Below are 18,735 nucleotides of genomic sequence, written 5' to 3' on the forward strand. Positions count from 1 at the left end.
TCAGTACCAATGCAGACAGACAGTGATCAGAGCTCAGTACCAATACAGACGGACAGTGATCAGGGCTCTGTACCAATACAGGTGGACAGTGATCAGAGCTCAGTACCAATACAGGTGGACAATGATCAGAGCTCATTACCAATACAGACGGACAGTGATCAGAGCTCAGTACCAATACAGGTGGACAGTGATCAGGAGTCACATTTCACGGGGAAAATTTTCTCCGAGTTACAGACAATGATGGAAATCAAACAGAAGTTACACATTTCCCATCATCCACAATCCTCAGGTGTGATGGAACGTGCTAACCGAACCCTAAAACAACATGCAGGAAATTTTCTGCAGATCGCCCTGGACAATGGGCAAATATGCTTCCTTTGTGTTTAATGGCTAACAGAGCCCCCTTCCCTCCACCTGGCATATCACCATACCAGGCTCTGACCAGAAGGTTGATGAGGACACCTGGTCACTTGTTAACCCCAACAGTTACACCAATGTTGCAGGGAGCAATTAATGAAAATTGGGTACAACAAATGAACGAATCAATCAGGACCACAAACATGTACATGGTTAAACAATTGGGCAAATCAAAAAAACAGATGAAAAGGTACTTTGACAAAAAGGTACGACCTTTAGAGTATCAGATCAGTGACACAGTAATGGTAATAGATTATGGAAAAAAGGAACATCCTTTGCACCTTGATGGAAGGGACCTTCCCCATAACCGATAAAGCTAGCCCGTCAATATACCTGATTCAGAGCACCAGGAAGAATAATGTCAAAAGTAGCAGATGGTATCATATTAACCGATTTAAAATAGAGGGTTAAAAATTAGGTTTTAAACTGAGATTTACAGAACCAAAAAAACTGAAAATGGAAATTGGATGGAATCTACTGTTCGGACTGTGGGCGAGTCCACAGTCAACGAATCAAGCATGCAACATCACGAGATGGAGTTCAGAAAGGCAACAACACAGAACTGGACCAGCCACTACAGGGACTATATCACGGGGACAGAAAGCTTATGTACTTTATGCTGAATGTAACCAAAGTGACGACTTATCAGATCCAGGAAGCGTCGGGAGTTTGTGTTAAGTGTTCATGTGTTGGTCAAGACACAACCTTTTCGGGGGCACCACGTGTACATTTTTGGGGCTGGCCTAGTGATAACCACATCCCGGATAAAACTAAACCTGGGAGAACGAAAGAGGAAGGTGTACAAGGAATTCCCACTGGAACAAATAGCACTGGCAGCACGAACACCGAGGAAATATGTTGGTCCCGGTTTTGGGAATATAACGAGGGTTATGTCACATGCCTACTAAGGTCAGGAATCAGTGGCCAGTGGAATGCCTCCCACAGCGAGGGACCTGTCACTTACATAGTTGAACAGGTGGGGGTAACGGTGATGCCTGCACACCCTCCATCCCATTGGGGCAGTGGTTCCACTCAAAATTTCGCGCAAGCACAGATTAAGAACGCCGGCACGGTGTGAAGTAGGGAGAATATGCGGTAGATTAGTATGCAACGCTGATTTAAAGGGACAGTTGCGATTTTGGAACTTCACGCTCCAGCCAACACATTGTCTTAACCTCACACAGCTGAACAAGTCGTAAACAGCCTGGAGGACCCCCCATCAGCGCTATTTAACGGGATCATGCAGGAGTTACAGGTTAGTTGCTGTCTTATTACTTTTGGCTGCTGATGCATTTGGACCTGTCTCCTATACATGAATACTAGGACTAGGGGACATAAGCTAAAAATTAGAGCCAGGACATGCAGGAGTGAAGTTAGGAAATGCTTCTACACGCAAAGGGTGGGAGAAGTTTGGAACGCTCTTCCTTAAACGGCAGTTGATTCTAGCTCAATTGTTCATTTTAAATCTGAGATTGATAGATTTTTGTTAACCAAAGGTATCAAGGGATATGGGGCTAAGGCAGGTATATGGAGTTAGGTCACAGATCAACCATGATCTCATTGAATGGTGGAGCAGACTCGAGGGTCTAAATAGCCTACTACTGTTCCTTCTTCTTGTGTTCCTATAATAAAGTTTCAGTACTCTACAGGGAGTGGGCTGGCTAGCTGACAGGCAACAGCAAGGGCACTGGCACAGTGGCAGGGGTAGGACAGGAATACTGTCATCCTGAGAGAGGACAGCAGGTTCATGCTCCATGGAGCCACTGCCTCTTGTTGCCTCCTGTTATGCATCACCTTCTCCTGCAAGAAAGCAGGATGTGTGTCAGTGAGTGTTCTACAGGATGTTTGGGTGACGTGACTGTCATGGTTGAATAGCTGCCAGTGTGCGTGACTTGTGAGTTGTGGGTGTGCGGCTTGTAACAGTGGTAATGTGTGAGGGCGAGAGGAAGCATCTGATTGGAAGAGTTGAGTACTGATGGAAAGAGTTTATTGGTATGTGGGTGATGGGGGGGTGTAGTGTGTGGTGCAGTTGGTAGGAGACGCCACTTGACAGTTGACCTCACTCACCTTGCCCGCTCATGTCAAGGCATTGAACTTCTTCTTGCATTGCATCCATGTTCGTGGTGCTGTGCGCCTGGCATTGACTTCATCCCCTACTGCCTCAGGAGTATATGTCTGGAGGGTCTCTTGCCCCCCCCCCCCCCCCCGCCACTCCCATTGCAGATATAGGATGTCCCTCCTTCAGTCCACCTCTTGCACCAAGGCCTTTAGTGCATCATCAGAGAACCTTGGTGCAAGCTCTCTCGCAGGCCTGGTACAAACTGGCCTTTCCAGCGACGCCCACATCCCATGAACAAATAAAAAAAAACACAGATCGGCAGATTGGTGAGTCTGGTGTGCAGATTGGAGGATGTAGGAATTAATAGTGCGCAACCTTTATTCATTGTTTTAAAATAACTCAACAGTTTGTAAACATAGGGACGGGACCTGCATCTGTGTTTTACGCATGCAATGTCTGATCTCCGTCCAGACTCCATGTGGACCCGTATCTTATTTTTTGCAAATATCAGAGTCCTGCAAACGTTGAGCAGCCCAGTTGTTGCTCATTAAAAATTCCAGATGTCCCATCATCACCATGCTGCACTATATTGCAGCTCAGATTCACTTCCCCATTGACTTCCACCACTTCCTGCAGCAACATTGCACCTTCCCATTCAGAGGTGCAGGCTGCCTTTAAGTGGTGCGAGCCACTCCCGATATCGGGGCCCCCTGCTGGTGAGCAGCCACTCAACAGTACAGGTAGCGCTGGCTGCACGCAGCAATCAGGTAAATCACCAGGCAGCACAAATGTTACGTGCTGCCTGCATCCAAAGATCGGGTACGGGTTAATCGCAAACCGCGATCCCCGTGCCCAGTTTCGGGGGTTATTCAACATAACCCCGTTTGTGTTTAATGGTAGAGTAAGGACACTGCGTGGTTTATTATAAATAATTTTACAACACCAAGTTATAGTCCAACAAATTTATTTTAAATTCCACAAGCTTTCGGAGGCTTCCTCCTTCGTCAGGTGAACGGTGTGGAAATGAAATTTTCGAATTCTTCGCATTTGAAATTCACAGAACAATGCCTGGTGATTACTGCCCATTGCCAAGGCAACCACAGTGAGCAGACAGAAAGGTGTCACCTAAAAGGCCACTGAATATACAAACCCCCCACGGACAACCCCACGATGCTCCACTTTTCCAGCTTCCACCCTAACCACGTCAAAGAGGCCATCCCCTATGGACAGGCCCTGCGAATACACAGGGTCTGCTCAGACGAGGAGGAACGCGATGGACACCTACAGACGCTGAAAGACGCCCTAGTAAGAACGGGATATGATGCTCGACTCATCGATCGACAGTTCCGACGGGCCACAGCGAAAAATCGCGTAGACCTCCTCAGAAGACTAACACGGGACGCAACCAACAGAGTACCCTTCGTTGTCCAGTACTTCCCCGGAGCGGAGAAACTACGCCATGTTCTCCGCAACCTTCAACAAGTCATCAATGATGACGAACACCTCGCTATGGCCATCCCCACACCTCCACTACTCGCCTTTAAACAGCCACCCAACCTCAAACAAACCATCGTTCGCAGCAAATTACCCAGCTTTCAGGAGAACAGCGTCCACGACACCACACAACCCTGCCACGGTAACCTCTGCAAGACATGCCAGATCATCGACACAGATACCACCATCACACGAGAGGACACCACCCACCAGGTGCACGGTTCATACTCCTGTGACTCGGCCAACGTTGTCTACCTCATACGTTGCAGGAAAGGATGCCCCAGAGCATGGTACATTGGCGAGACCATGCAGATGCTGCGACAACGGATGAACGGACACCGCGCAACAATCGCCAAACAGGAGGGTTCTCTCCCTGTCGGGGAACACTTCAGCAGTCATGGACATTCAGCCACCGACCTTCGGGTAAGCATACTCCAAGGCGGCCTTCGAGACACACGACAACGCAAAATCGTCGAGCAGAAATTGATAGCCAAGTTCCGCACCCATGAGGACGGCCTCAACCGGGATCTTGGGTTCATGTCACACTACACGTAACCCCACCAGTGAACAAATGTTATCTGTTTTTAATATAACGGGTCATTGACTGTCTTCCTTCTCTCTCTCTCTCTTTTTTTTGGTGGGTTTGTATATTCAGTGGCCTTTTAGGTGACACCTTTCTGTCTGCTCACTGTGGTTGCCTTGGCAACGGGCAGTAATCACCAGGCATTGTTCTGTGATTTTCAAATGCGAAGAATTCGAAAATTTCATTTCCACACCGTTCACCTGACGAAGGAGGAAGCCTCCGAAAGCTTGTGGAATTAAAAATAAATTTGTTGGACTATAACTTGGTGTTGTAAAATTGTTTACAATTGTCAACCCCAGTCCATCACCGGCATCTCCACATCATGGTTTATTATAGAGTAAGGACACTTGGTGGTTAATTATAGAGTAAGGGCATTGTGTGGTTAATGGTAGAGTAAGGACACTGTGTGGTTAATGGTAGAGTAAGGACACTGTGTGATTAATGGTAGAGTAAGGACACAGTGTGGTTAATGATAGAGTAAGGACACTGTGTGGTTAATGGTAGAGTAAGGACACTGTGTGATTAATGGTAGAGTAAGGACACTGTGTGATTAATGATAGAGTAAGGACACTGTGTGGTTAATTATAGAGTAAGGACACTGTGTGGTTAATGGTAGAGTAAGGACACTGTGTGGTTAATGGTAGAGTAAGGACACTGTGTGATTAATGATAGAGTAAGGACACTGTGTGGTTAATGGTAGAGTAAGGACACTGTGTGATTAATGGTAGAGTAAGGACACTGTGTGGTTAATGGTAGAGTAAGGACACTGTGTGGTTAATGGTAGAGTAAGGACACTGTGTGATTAATGATAGAGTAAGGACACTGTGTGGTTAATGGTAGAGTAAGGACACTGTGTGGTTAATGATAGAGTAAGGACACTGTGCGGTTAATGGTAGAGTAAGGACACTGTGTGGTTAATGGTAGAGTAAGGACACTGTGTGATTAATGATAGAGTAAGGACACTGTGTGATTAATGATAGAGTAAGGACACTGTGTGGTTAATGGTAGAGTAAGGACACTGTGTGATTAATGATAGAGTAAGGACACTGTGTGGTTAATGGTAGAGTAAGGACACTGTGTGATTAATGGTAGAGTAAGGACACTGTGTGGTTAATGGTAGAGTAAGGACACTGTGTGGTTAATGGTAGAGTAAGGACACTGTGTGATTAATGGTAGAGTAAGGACACTGTGTGGTTAATGATAGAGTAAGGACACTGTGCGGTTAATGGTAGAGTAAGGACACTGTGTGGTTAATGGTAGAGTAAGGACACTGTGTGGTTAATGGTAGAGTAAGGACACTGTGTGGTTAATGGTAGAGTAAGGACACTGTGGTTAATAGTAGTGTAAAGATGCCTGTCTCTTTATGGTAGTGTAAGGATACCCTGCTCATATTGGTTTTAATGGTAGTGTAAGGACACTTGATGGTTAGTGATAGTGTCAGGATAGCCTTCTGTTAATGGTAGTGTAAGGATATCATATTATTAACAGTAGTGTAAGGATATCATATTATTAACAGTAGTGTAAGGATATCCTACTGATAATGATAGTGTAAGGATATGATATTATTAACAGTAGTGTAAGGATATCCTACTGATAATGATAGTGTAAGGATATCCTACTGATAATGATAGTGTAAGCATATCATATTATTAACAGTAGTGTAAGGATATCCTACTGAAAATGATAGTGTAAGGATAGCCTACTGATAATGATAGTGTAAGGATATCATATTATTAACAGTAGTGTAAGGATATCCTACTGAAAATGATAGTGTAAGGATAGCCTACTGATAATGATAGTGTAAGGATATCATATTATTAACAGTAGTGTAAGGATATCCTACTGATAATGATAGTGTAAGGATAGCCTATTGATAATGATAGTGTAAGGAAAGCCTTCTCTTAATGTTAATTAAAGAAAGAACTTGAATTTCTATCACACCTTTCACAACCTCAGGATGTCCCAAAGTGTTTTACAGGCATTGAAGTACTTTTGAAATCATCGAATCATAGAATCGTGCAGCATAGAAGGAGGCCATTCAGCTCATCGTGCCTGTGCCAGCTCTTTGAAAGAGCTATCCAATTTGTCCCACTCTTTTGCTCTTTCCCCTGTCGCCCTGAATTTTTTTCCTTTTTTAGTATTTATCCAATTCCTTTTTGAAAGTTACTATTGAATCTGCTTCCACCGCCCCTTCTGGTAATTCATTACAGAGCATAACAACTCTCTGCGTAAAAAAAATTCTTCTCATCTCCCCCCTGGTCTGTTGTCAAATATCTTAAATCAGTGTCCTCTGGTTACTGACCCTCCTGCCTGTGGAAATAATTTCTCCCTATTTGCTCTATCAAAATCCTTCATAATTTTAAAACACCTCTATTAAATCTCCCCTTAACCTTCTCTACTCTAAGGAGAACCATCCCAGCTTCTCCAGTCTCTCCACATAACTGAAGTCCCTCATCCCTGGTACCATTCTGGTAAATCTCCTCTGCACCCTCTCCAAGGCCTTGACATCCTTCCTAAAGTGTGGTGCCCAGAATTGGCCACAATACTCCAGCTGAGGCCTAACCAGTGTTTTATAAAGGTTTAGCATAACTTCCTTGCTTTTGTACTCTATGCCCCTATTAATAAAGCCCAGGATCCCATATGCTTTTTTAACAGGCTTCTCAACTTGTCCTGCCACCTTCAAAGATTTGTGTACATATACCCCCAGTTCCTCCACCCCCTTTAAAATTGTACCATTTAGTTTATATTGCCTCTCCTCATCCTTCCAAAATGCATCACTTCACACTTCTCTGCGTTTATTTCATCTGCCATGTGTCTGTCCATTTCGCTGATTGAAATGATCCTATTTTTAATAGCCGTGTAACGATTCCCTGCTGTTAAATACATATACTCCAGGCAATTTTTGAAAAATGACAATACTGTCTTTAATCTAGAGCATTAGTTTGGGCAAATGAGCTGTACCTGTCCTGGAAACTGACAGCTGTGTGTGGCAGGTGACAGGAGACTCGAGTTAAGATAACCTGACACATCAGGATTAAAAGAACATACTGCAGCTCCCTTCACCAGACTCTGCATTGTACGTCCAAAATCAGATTACTGCAGCAAACTCCATCACAGACTCACAGATTCTTTCACTGATTGATGGAGGAAATTTTTACACCAAGTAATTATAAACCTTCCAGATAAATCTAAACCTCTAAACAAAGAATACCATCAGGACCAAAAGGCAATGAAATAAGAGGCCCCTAAAATGTAGTGCCAGAGAGAACATTTTAACAAAAAGATCTGAAAATGTTTGTATCGGGAATTGCAGTGCCCATTCTGGGTTTAAGGGTTATCATATTATTCCCGTACAGTCCCATCTTATATTTTTATACTGCAGAATGTGCGATCTTGAGAAGCAGTTCATTAAAGGACAGAATTTGTCCTGGTCTATAAGGCGTGTCTTGGGCCAGTGTTAGGATGCTCAGATGATGGCCCTTCATGCCTTTATCTTAATGAATGCTCCTCCATCCCACAGCCCTCACTTGTGGCTAGAGGATAGAATCACACTCTGATTTAATGATTAATTCCAGTGAATGCTCATGATCATCTTGCAAAGTTTATCAGTACTTAAGAAAGGATATTTGAAAACACACCTTTTGGACGACTAGAGTACAATTAGCTGCAATATCTGATTTTCACTTGTAAAGAAAATGTTTACACACAAGCAACAACTTGCATTTATATAGTGCGTTAAACGTAGTAAAATGTCCCAAGGTGCTTCACAGGAGTGATAATCAAACATAAGGAGATATTAGGACACCTGACAAGAGGTAGGGTTTAAGGAGCATCTTAAAGGAGGAGAGAGAGGTAGAGAGGCGGAGAGGTTTAGGGAGGGAATTCCAGAGCTTAGGACCTAGGCAGTGGAAGGCACGGTCGCCAATGGTCGAACAAAGGAAATCAGGGATGCACAAGAGGCCAGAATTGGAGGAACGCAGAGATCTGGGAGGGTTGCAGGGCTGGAGGAGGTCACAGAGATAGGGAGGGGCGAGGCCATGGAGGGATTTGAAAACAAGGATGAGAATTTTAAAATCGAGGCGTTGCTGGACCGGGAGCCAATGTAGGTCAGCGAGCACAGGGGGTTATAGGTGAACGGGACTTGGTACGAGTTAGGATACAAAGTGAATACATTAAATGGGAGGTTTACACAGATGAAAAGGCAGCAAAATGTCTGATGGGAAGGGATGTTCAAACATTCTATATTTTAAACAGCTGCTTTATATCAAGTTTCAGGTGAAAATGAGTTAAGGAATGAATAATGAAGGCCATTGGACATTTGCTTAGAATGCAGATCAGAAATGGGAGGAGTCTGCATTTGACATTCCCAGGAACCTTTCCCCAGGAGGAAACTGCCCAGTATCCCCATCACTTCTCACCTCACACCCTCTAACGAGCAGCTCTTTCCAATCAATACAAGTTCAGTCCAACCGTCTGCAAGGCATTATTTACAATCCAGGCTAAATTTAAGTTCCCCAGGTGCCTCCTGTGGGAAGTTACTGTAACGACCACCATCAGAGCCCTGTTTGTGCAGCAACCTGTGGACTCTTGGTATTACACACTTCATATCAAACAGAACTTCAGGTGTGTGCAGGACAGCAATGGATTGTGTTTCTGATACATTACATCACAACAGTGAATACACTTCAAAAAGCATTTCATTGGCTTTGGGACATCCTGAGGTTGTGAAAAGAGCAATATAAATACAAGTCTTTCGTTCTTCCTTCAAATCGTTTTGAACTTCTGTTTGGAATTTATATCTAAACAGGAAGAGCTCACTCCCGAGTTGGCTGATCCCTGGACTGGGATTGCTGCTGCCGGGGAACGTTCTCCCAGCGTGTTTCAGCAATAACGCACTGTTCGTTCAGGGTCACTGGGTGATCCCTCCCTGAACCCTGCATTCATTGTCAGCACCCACTCTCCAAAGGGACCTGCATCATTTGACACCATTTTTATTGTTCTGCTGATTTAAATTGATTCAGGATTTACACGAGCAGTTGCACCACGGAGATAAAGAAAGACTGTTTCCCGAAACAGGAAAGAGAAGTGTTTTGGGAAAATCGGAATGAAATTAAAATAATGGAACAGAACCCATCGAAGGCCTCAGGCCAGCCTCAGCACCCGTCCCCACTCCATGTGGCAGTGCCCATCTGTGGCCTGGAGCCTGGCAACTCTTCCAGCTGCCCCTATCCCCCAGCCCTCGGGCTGCACATGGGCCTGGATTTTTACTCCGAGCCGTGGAGAGAGCCGGTGGGGGGAGGGGGAGGAAGAATTTGGGGATGGGAAATCCAGAAGTACGGGTATCCCGCATATCCTGCCCATTTGACATCAAGATTCTTTAAATTTTTTTTATTCTTGCATGGCACAGACAGATTGACAGGCTGGGAAAGCAGCTGTGGAGTGGATGCAGGGTAAGTCTGACATTGTTGGGAGGGGGGAGGGGTCAGTCACCGGGGTGGGGGGTGATGGGACAACGTGGGGGGGTCAGTTATCGTGGAGGGGGTCAAACATTGTGGGGAGGGGCGGACATCGGGGGAGGTCGGACATCAGGGGTGTTGGATATCGGGGGGGATGGGTCATCATGTGGGGTCGGTCATCGGGGAGGGGTCAGTCATCGGGGAGGGGTCAGACATCAGGGGTGCTCGGAGATATTGGGTGTCAGACAGGGGGGGCCGTAGATAAATCAGGGGGGCTGGAGATATCGAGGGGTTGGACATGGGGAGGGGGTCGGCTGATCGCGTGTGTGGGATCGCGACAGGTAAGCTAGTTGGGCCTGGAGGAAGCACTCCTGCTCCTTCTGGACCCACAAGCAGTGCAGTAAAGGCAGCCTGCTGATCTGGGCCTTCTCGCCTCCTCCTACAGGAATTCCGGCCCCCAGGAGTTAAAAATAGAAAAGCTATTAAAATGGAGGCCCGCAGCTCCCTTTAAATCTTTCACTGACCGACCCACATTCTAAGAGTTGATTGGTCGCCTGCCCCCTGACCCGCCCCCATTAAAACCGGAAGTGGGTGGGTAGGAGGCGGGTTTTGCATTTTTTTCAATTTTTACCTTCCAGCCCACCCCCAAACAACCTGTCCTTGGGGGTTAAAATGACCCCTCTGGTGTCTGTCACCACGTTACAGGAAGGATGTGATTGCACTAGAGAGGGTGCAGAGGAGATTTACGAGGATGGTGCCTGGGATGAGGGACTTCAGTTATGTGCAGAGACTGGAGAAGCTGGGGATTGTTCTCCTCAGAGCAGAGAAGGTTAAGGGGAGATTTGATGGAGGTGTTCAAAATCATGAAGGGTTTTGATAGAGTAAATAAGGAGAAACTGTTTCCAATGGCAGAAGACACAGATTTAAGGTGATTGGCAAAAGTTCAGAGGCGACATGAGGAGACATTTTTTTTAATGCAGTGAGTTGTGATGATCTGGAATGCACTGCCTGAAAGGGTGGTGGAAGCAGATTCAATAGTAACTTTCAAAAGGGAATTGGATAAATACTTGAAGGGAAAAAAATTACAGGGCTTTGGGGAAAGAGCAAGGGAATTGGATAGCTCTTTGATAGAGTCGGCACAGGCACAATGGGCCAAATGGCCTCGTCCTGTGTTGTACCTACTATGATACTATGAATACAGAAAGGAATTCTCACTGATCCTTTTTGGGGAGGTCACTATTCAAGAAACATAGTTCCAGCATTCCAATGAGATGGTGATCTGACCTCCATCAGGGGTAGTATTTCTGATCAGTAATAGTAACTCAGATTGAAATGCATTCACATCTTTTGTAGTATGGTTAGTTTTGTGAATGACTTAAACTAAAATTCTCATTTCCAATGAGCAATACGCAGAGCTGGGAAATGGTCCTGTGTTCTTAACATGAAAAGGATTTTAATAGATTCAACTTGGGGACGTAGGCTGGAGGAAGGGATGTTCACGGTGTTAAAATATCCCCAGAAATTTCTAGGATTTTTTTTATTGGACCACTCTGCCTTAGATCACTTGATGGAAATACAGAAAACAACGGATGTTCTTCCAGAGCTGGTCAGTTCTGTAATTGGACCGGTGAAAACCGATTAGTTGGGCTTTCGCTTCTAAATGTTCATCGGGATATTGCAGTGAATCGTAGTGATAGATCAATGATACTTAACCAGCACTTGGACCTCATGCATTACCATCGCCGAATCCCCCACCATCAACATCCTGGGGGTTGCCATTGACCAGAAACTTAACTGGACCAGCCATATAAATACTGTGGCTACAAGAGCAGGTCAGAGGCTGGGTATTCTGCGGCGAGTGACTCACCTCCTGACTCCCCAAAGCCTTTCCACCATCTACAAGGCTCAAGTCAGGAGTGTGATGGAATACTCTCCACTTGCCTGGATGAGTGCAGCTCCAACAACACTTAAGAAGCTCGACACCATCCAGGACAAAGCAGCCCACTTGATTGGCACCCCGTCCACCACCCTAAACATTCACTCCCTTCACCACCGGCGCACTGTGGCTGCAGTGTGTACCATCCACAGGATGCACTGCAGCAACTCGCCAAGGCTTCTTCGACAGCACCTCCCAAACCCGCAACCTCTACCACCTAGAAGGACAAGAGCAGCAGGTACATGGGAACAACACCACCTGCACGTTCCCCTCCCAGTCACACACCATCCTGACTTGGAAATATATCGCCGTTCCATCATCGTCGCTGGGTCAAAATCCTGGAACTCCCTACCTAACAGCACTGTGGGAGAACCTTCACCACATGGACTGCTGTGGTTCAAGTAGGCGGCTCACCACCACCTTCTCAAGGGCAATTAGGGATGGGCAATAAATGCCGGCCTCGCCAGCGACGCCCACATCCCATGAACGAATAAATAAAATTCAGTTTATATCAAAATTAATTTGTTTATTTAAAATAATTGGATTGATGATTTAGTTATAGTGGTGGGCGAAGGAATTTCAATTGAATGCATTGAGCTTTCGTTACTGATATAACACAGCACGGTTTCAACCCATTAATATTCTGAATACATTTTAGAAATATTCTAACCGGCCTCCTTAAAATGAGGCCGTTAGTCTCAAAACTGAGAGGGTGTCAGCCCATCAGCAACTGGTCTAACTCTTCACCGTGAGTTAGCCTGGAGAGGCCCTGGTTCAATGCACGTTGGACAGGGTGAAAGCAATGGAACATCTGGAGTTGTATCACAAGACTTTCTGGTACCACCGTCCTCCCATAGGGACTTCGACTTCAGGTAGTTTATAAAGAGAAGGGATGTGAAAAGCAGCTTTATATGAAGGAGCTGTGACTTTACATTTTCATCCTGTCAGGAATATACCCCACTAACTACCCATGAAGGCTAATCTCCGTGAGTTTATCTCGATCACCTGCCGTAACTTTGGGGGAAGATCTGAGCAAACCCTGGGGAAACATGATAACTATTGTCCCTTTCTTCTTTCCTCTAGGTCCTTCACAGCAGCAAGAACCTCCTGAACAAGATCCAAGAGAAGACACTTCAGAGGACGACATCCCTCCTGAGGAACCATCTGCTCCACCTTGGAGAGTGCACCAGATGGCTCGGCTGGTGGGTCACATGGACGGGGCTTTCAAGGCTTCCCTCATCTCCTGCAGTTTGCTCTCCCTCACATCAGTGGGAGTGAAGAGCCACACTTCCATGGGAGTGATGGTGGCGCTATGTGTCAGGCTAGTGCTGCCATCTCTCACATGTCACCACATCTGCTCCCTCACCACACCCTTAACCCCCAGGGCTCCTGAAAGACAGCTAGGCCAGACAGCCCTGTCTGCAGCCGTGCCCTCATGGGCTCGGGCTCCTAGTGGACACCGGCCGCTGGTCACAAGCATCTCAAGGGTCCCACAGCAGCCGACCACCAGCTCTGCTGAAGCTACTGTGGGAGCACTTTGTAGAAGTAGTTGAATTGAGTAAACCTTTTAACAAGAAAAGCACTATGGGTTGACACTTGGACATTTGATGATTTGATGCAAACGGTTGTGTTTGGATGCACTTCAATAGTTTCATCACTTTTGACACTTTGGTCTGCAGAGTGTTTCTAGGGCAGCTTATGAATCTGCCTTGTCGGTAAGCCAGTGATGTAAAAATGGGCTGAGTGCAGGGTTAAGGGAGTGGTGACTGAGGTGCCGAGGACTGTTACTGCAAAGGGTTTTTTTTTTGCTGGGAGCGGACGGAGCTGGACACCTGAACCATTGAGCATCCCTTGCATCTCTACCCGCAAAGCATTGTGCTACCTCTACCTGAAACTCTGCTTTGCCTTCACCCACCCCTTTCTCATCAGATGATGAATCTTCTTGCCCATTAGCCTAATTTGAATTGAACATGGAGGAGATCCAGATTCACCGATCCATGGACCTCGACTCCATTTACCCGCCTTTCATAGAATCATAGAAATTTACGGTGCAGAAGGAGGCCATTTGGCCCATCATGTCTGTGCCTGCTGAAAAAGAGCTATCCAGTCTAATCCCACTTTCCAGCTCTTGGTCTGTAGCCCTGTAGGTTACGGCACCTCAAGTGTACATCCAAGTACTTTTTAAATGAGTTGAGGGTTTCTGTCTCTACCACCCTTTCAGGCAGTGAGTTCCAGACCCCCACCACCCTTTGGTTGAAAACATTTCTCCTCAACTCCCCTTCTACCAATTACTTTAAATTTATGCTCCCTGGTTATTGACCTCTCTGCTAAGGGAAATAGATCCTTCCTACCCATTATATCTGGGCCCCTCATAATTTTATATTATATTTTAAATTTTATTTAATTTATTAATTAAATCTCCCCTCAGCCTCCTCTGTTCCAAAGAAAACAACCCCAGCCTATCCAATATTTCCTCATAGCTAAAATTCTTCAGTCCTTTTCATATCACTTGATATCCTTACCCAACAAAAATCCATCGATCTCAGTCTTGAAAATTTCAATTGTCCCAGCATCCATAGACTTTTGGGAGAGAGAATTCCAGATTTCCACTATCCTTTTTGTTAAAAAATACTTCCTGATTTCACTCCCAAATGACCTAGCTCTAATTTTAAGATTGTTCTGGATTCCCCCACCAGAACATAATAACATAAGAAATAGGAGCAGGAGTAGGCCATATGGCCCCTCGAGCCTGCCCCGCCATTCAATCAGATCATTGGCTGATCTTCGATCTCAACTCCACTTTCCCGCCCGATCCCCATATCCCTTGATTCCCTTAGTGTCCAAAAATCTATCGATCTCAGTCTTGAATATTCTCAATGACTGAGCATCCACAGCCCTCTGGGGTAGAGAATTCCAAAGATTCACAACCCTCTGAGTGAAGAAATTTTTCCTCATCTCAGTCCTAAATAGCCGACCCCTTTATCTTGAGAATATGACCCCTAGTTCTAGTCTCTCCGGCCATGGAAACAGCCTCTGAGCATCTACCCTGTCAAGCCCTCTAAGAATTTTATATGTTTCAATGAGATCACCTCTCATTCTTCTAAACTCCAGACACTATAGGCCCATTCTACTCAATCCCTCCTCATAGGATGACCCTCTCAACCCAGGAATCAATCTAGTGAAACTTTGTTGCACCGCCTCGAAGGCAAGTTTATCCTTCCTTAGGTAAGGAGACCAAAACTGTACACAGTACTCCAGGTGTGGTCTCACCAAAGCCCTGTACAATTGTAGTAAGACTTCCTTACTCTCATACTCCAACCCCCTTGCAATAAAGTCTAACATACCATCTGCCTTCCTAATTGCTTGCTGTACCTGCATGTTAACTTTCTGTGGTTCATTTACAAGGACACTCAAATCCCTCAGAATATCAACATAAGAGGAATTAGTTTCTCCATATCTATCCTATTAAATGCTTTTATCACACTTTTATCATTTTAAACACCGCAATTAGATTACCCCTCAACCTTCCAAACTCAGGGGAATACAAACCGAGTTTATTCACCCTCTCCTCATAATTTAACTTCTTAAGCCTTGATAGAGCCTGTGTCTTTGAAGAATTGAAAGAAGCATAGCACCAATCATCTGTGGGATGCAGGCAGACATAACACTTTAGCTAATGTCCATAAATCTGCCCTCCTCTCCTGGTGACAGCAATGATCGGTAGCAAATCTGCTGTGACTTTCACAACCGGAGGCAGAACAGTGCAAGTTAGAGTCATTTGGTGCCATTTCATAAACCTCTAAGTGTCTCTCTGGATTGTCTCAACCTCCTTGTCCACAGCTCTTCTGTTAGGCTTTGATAAAACATTCTGGTCTTGGGCCTACCCTCTTCTCCTAACATTGCTCTTTCATGATAGTGTCTTTCTGTATGTTCAATCCTACCATCCCATCGCATCCACCAGAATAGGACCAAATGCCATGTTGCTAATCGCTCACTGGGTCTGTTGTTAGTTTATGTCCTTGTTCTAAGAGTGACGTGTGTGTCAATTTATAGCTACATTGTATTGAATCAACTCACTCTATGGCCTTTAATTATTGTTTTCCACCCACTGGCAGAAAAGCATTACACTCTGTTAAATCTGTGTCAATTCAGATTTCTTCCCGAGACTTTTCTTGTGTTGAACTGGAAAAGTCAGCTTCCACAGGTAAGCCTGTGCTTTTTATGAACAGACACTTGACCAGATGCTTTAAGTATATGAGTTAGCACAGGGTGCACAATGAACCCTTTTATCATTGAAATAGGGAGCAAAAATAGCATGGCATACTCACCATGTCTGCCAGAACTGTGAGTAAGTGGACAATGCCATGCTGATTGACCATATTGTTCAGGCTAAAACTACTAATTCAAGTTTAGATGGAACATTAAATTATACAAAATCAAGCTTTAAATCAGCACACAAATGTAACAAACACAACAGTTAATACTATCTGCTCTAGAACAATGAAAGAGTGCAATGTCTTAGCAGTTCTCAATAACTTTTGAATATGAATCAGCGATGAAAAACCTTGTGGTGAAGAAGCCATATGGAGTCCAACAAACCCCCAAATTCCTATCATGTCACATTGATGTAGGAAACTGAAGAACTTTGGGCACCAGTCTAGTTTATATGCTTTTTAATGCCCCAGCTAGCAGAAAGATTGCAAAAACTGACCCACTTTGAATTGCTTCCTGCAGTGGCAAACCAGAGACCGGTGTAAATAACCTTACCCAGCACTATGACTCACCAAATAGGATTTAACTTAATTAGATTAAGGTCCCAGACAGTTTGATGGTTTATTTCCTTTGCTTATTTTTAACAATAGGTCATGGGTATGGTAGTGTAGTGGTTATGCTACTGCATTAGTAATCCAAAGTCCTGGGCTAATAATCCAGACAATGTGAGTTCAAATCCCACCATGACAGTTTGGAATTTGAATTCAGTTGAAGAAAAACCTGCTAGTAAATGTACCAGTGATTGCCGTAAAAACCCAACTGGTTCACTAATGTCCTTTAGGGAAGGAAACCTGCCGTCCTTAACCAGTCTGGTCTATATGAGACTCCAGTCTCACACCAACATGGATGTCTCTTAACTGCCCTCTAAAATGTGGCCTAAAGCAGCAGTTCAAGAAGAAAGTCCATCACTACCTTCTCAGGGTAACTGGAGATGGGCAATAAATTCTGGCCTTGCCAGTGATGCCCAGATCCCAACAGTGAATAAAAAAACCAATGCCACTAAGAAGGCCAGTCTGAATTTGTCATTAATATGCAGTTCTCCCAGACTGAGTGTATATTGCACTTTACCTTCCAGCTAAGGCTAAGACAAAGGGGCTTTTAATTATCACAGCAGCTATGGCTTTTGCTTAAAGCACCCCCATGCCTTGGCCAAGCTACAAATTCATATAAAAGATAAAAATCAGAATTACTTACGAATTGAAACTGGGCAGATTTGAGTAAGAAAGAAAGAACAGAGATAACTTGCATTTATATAGCACCTTTCACAACCTCAGGATGTCCCAAAATGCTTTATGGCCAACGAAATACTTTTGAAGTGCAGTCACTGTTATAATGTAGGAGATTCGGCAGCCAATTTGTGCACAGCAAGATCCCACAAACAACAATGTGATAATGAGCAGATAATCTGTTTTAGTGATGTTGGTTGAGGGATAAATATTGGCCAGGAACCGGGGAGATCTCCCCAGCTCTTCTTCAAAATAGTATCATGGGATCTTTTACATTCATCTGAGGGTACAGACAGGACTTCGGTATAACCTCTGGTCTGAAAGACGGCACCTCTGACAAAGCAGCACTCCCTCAGTGCTGCACTGGAATGTCAGCCTGGATTATCTGCTCAAGTTTCAGGAGTGGGACTTGAACCCATGACCTTCTGACTCAGAGAGTGCATCATGGTCCACATCCCCCATTTCTACTTCATGCCCAGTACTGGATTTCCCGTATGTTGATAGGTCAGTGTCCAAACTACTAACAGACAGAAATTCACTGCTGGTCTCGCCACTCCATACGGGGTGGGTGGGGGAATTGGCAAATGAGAATGAAACCCAGTCTTTGAAAGGTTTTCCTAGTCTGTTATATGGTCTTTTGTTAAAAATAAATGCCATTGGTTTTGAAAGGTGGTTTGAGGTAACAACCAGTTCTGATGGATCTGAAACATTAAATATGAAAACAGTGTTGAAATCGATGTCGAGTCAGTAAGGAAAAGTGCCTGATCGAAAGATGAGGTGCTGTTCCTCGAATATCCCTTGAGCTTCATTGGAACAGTGTAAGAGGCCGAGGAGAGAGAGGTCAGAGTGGGAATGGGATGGAGAGTTAACTTGTCCGCTCTCTGCACAGATGCTGATTGACCCGCTGAGTGTTTCCAGCATTTTCTGTTTTTTATTGCATTAACGTTTATGTGTGACGTTTTAGTTTGAATGGGATTGTACTACACAGAAATACGTTTGTTGTGGCCATGCTGATTTTATTGCTGGCTCCCATTGTAAAAAGTGTAAAAGAAACAAATGACCAATTTGTTTTTTTCCAAATTGGGAAGTTTGGCTCGAGCTAGGTTTGTGATTTATTGCATATTATAAAACAGTTGGTGGAATAAAAAAGTAAGTTTTTGAAATAACAGCTCCCTGCAATAAAACGCAAAAGCAAGGCTCCATTTAAAAATGAACGTTATCATGTAACAACTATAATATATTATACTACTATGCATAGCCTGCAAGTACAAGAAGGATTTGGTGTAATGTGG

Source organism: Heptranchias perlo, chromosome 38, assembly GCF_035084215.1.
Source record: "Heptranchias perlo isolate sHepPer1 chromosome 38, sHepPer1.hap1, whole genome shotgun sequence".
Lineage (NCBI taxonomy): Eukaryota > Metazoa > Chordata > Chondrichthyes > Hexanchiformes > Hexanchidae > Heptranchias > Heptranchias perlo.